The sequence below is a fragment of the Cryptotermes secundus genome, unplaced genomic scaffold (assembly GCF_002891405.2).
Source record: "Cryptotermes secundus unplaced genomic scaffold, Csec_1.0 scaffold7186, whole genome shotgun sequence".
Lineage (NCBI taxonomy): Eukaryota > Metazoa > Arthropoda > Insecta > Blattodea > Kalotermitidae > Cryptotermes > Cryptotermes secundus.
The window spans coordinates 1-2713 of record NW_019725875.1 but is presented as its reverse complement, the minus strand read 5'-3'; positions in this window follow the sequence as shown (position 1 = coordinate 2713).

The following is a 2713-nucleotide window of genomic DNA, read 5'->3' as shown; positions in this document are numbered from 1 at the left end:
TCCTACATGTACCAGCCCCACCAATCAGCCCACAATGCATACAACAAAATGTAATAAGACATCCCACTTCCTAGTATGCCTTCTATACAGGACTTCAATATGCAAAGGGGTGAAAATCACCCCATTCACCCATCAAATAACTCCCGTAGTGAGTAATAGGATTTCTCCAAAAGATATCTCTTTAAAGCTAATTTAAACTGTTTCTTCTTGTTTACTAGATCCTTTAATGAGGATGGAAGCAGATTGTAAGTCTTAATGCCCATATAATAAACCCCTTTTTGATAGCTGGATAACCTTGCTTGTGGCAACTTCAAATTGTTTTTACTTCTAATGTTTATACTATGTAGATCAGTGTTGGTTTTAAATAACTCAATGTTATCTATTACAAAAATTAATAACGAGAATATGAGTTGAGAATAAAACGGTAAAATGTTCAAATCCTTAAATAAATTTCTACAAGAGTCTCTTTTCTTAGAATTAGTAATAATTCTAATTACCCTTTTTTGAAGCCTAAATATATCACCACTATGAGAAGAGGTTCCCCAAAAGATTATTCCATAAGTCATAATGCTATGAAAATACGCGAAATAAATCCTCTTTAGTGATTCGGGTGATACAAAGGGTTTAAGTGTCATAATTGCATATGTTGCTTTACATAATTTAACCTTGAGATCCTGAATATGTTTTTTCCAGGATAGGACACTATCGATAGTAATACCCAAAAATTTAGTCTCCATACAATTGACAATATATTTATTATTATAACTGATGTTTATCGGAATTTCTGGAGTATTAGTCGTTTTGAATTGTATATATTGGGTTTTATCAAAATTCAATACTAGAAGATTGGTACTGAACCACTTATTTATTTGATCAAATACTAAGATAAGGTCTTCTTTGAAATTTATAGAATTAGGGTTGTTGACAATAATACTTGTATCATCAGCGAAGAGAATTGGATAAGAGGACATATTTACCACATAAGGAAGATCATTAATATATAACAAAAAAAGCAGCGGTCCAAGAATTGACCCCTGCGGAACACCGTGTTTGATCTTACCCCACTCTGAGGTCCTCTTAACTTTTACAGAGTTCTCTTCAATAAGGACTCTTTGATATCTGTCTTTAAGATATGATTTCATTAACAAGTTAGCACTTCCAGTAATCCCATAAAATTCTAATTTCTTCAATAATATATCGTGATTAACACTGTCGAATGCCTTTTCTAAATCACAGAATATACCTCCCACCACAGACTTGCTGTTCCATGCTTGTAGAATGTACTTTAATAAAGTAAATATGGCTTTCTGAGTGGAGGAATTACTTCTAAACCCAAATTGATCTGTAGATAATATATTATTATTAACGACATGTTCTAATAATCTTGCTAGTATAACTTTCTCAAATATTTTTGAGAAGGATGTCAATAGTGAAATTGGTCTATAGTTCTTAATATCTTTTTTATCACCCTTCTTATAAATTGGTTTTATTATGGAATATTTCAATTTCAATAAAGTAGTAGCTGCTACCGAAGAAGGAAAACAAATACCATTTCAAGTGTTGCAGGTTAGCAGCTGTGTAAATGTCATTCCAGTTTCAGTTGTTTCACAGAATGCTGTCTTCAGTGTTTGCATTTTTATGGAAAGTAATTTTTGCAAAAGCCAATTATATATGGTGTTACATTTATAATTTTATGAAGCTGAGGCAGGATTCTGTGATGAATAATTTGACATGAATATTATGATACCTACGGAATATTACATACATAAATTGATTGCTGGTTCTTATGAAATATTTGTAAGTCCCAAGATATTGTTTTATATTGCATTAAAATTACTGGTCACTGCTATAGTGTTTACAGTATTTATATCCCTGTTTGTAGACTTTAAAACTTTTAAATTGTAGGAATATTGCAAGATAGGACAAACCATGCAGGGTGATAATAAAAATAACATCAGTATTAATACAGAAGTCATATTGGAAGGTCTTCAGTCATTCATAACATTACAGGAAGTATGAATAATGTCAAATACAAATCCATTTTTCATACCCTTGCTTTTCTGTGCGCACACCAGTAATCACAGGATTTCTGGTATAATCTGCAAGGAATATTTTCATTTATTTATTTTAGCCCTAGCTAAGTGAGTGTCACTTCCATTATATCTTCATTGCTTGTAAATTTATATCTGAAGGGTAATGGACTGAATTAAGGTATTTGTGGCCATAACCTCAAATTTCATACAGGGTGGAGCAAAAAGGTGGGAACTTTTGAAAATAGAGAAAAAAGTACAATTTCTTTTTTTGAAATTTAATCAAGGTACTCAATGTGCACTTCTACATTGGAAATTTAAAAATAACTCACAGTTTGAAAATAACATCGCGAGAATGATGTCCATCTTGCCGAATACACTCTGCAAGTCGATCCTGAAAATTGCGCATGGCTCGGAGCAAAGTGTCGGGTTGTATTGCTGTGATCTCTTCTGTTATTCGTCTTCTAAGTTCGGCTAGGGTTGTGGGCTGTGTATTGTAGACCACACTCTTCAAATAACCCCATAAATATAAATCACACACTGATAAGTCTGGGGAACAGACGCCTGACCGCTGCCATTGACACTCGTGCGGTCGCCCCTTCCTGTTGAAACCAAGTGTTTTCGATATCAATGTTCGATACACTGTGAATTCTTGCAGCAAGAAACGTCTCAAGCATGGTTAC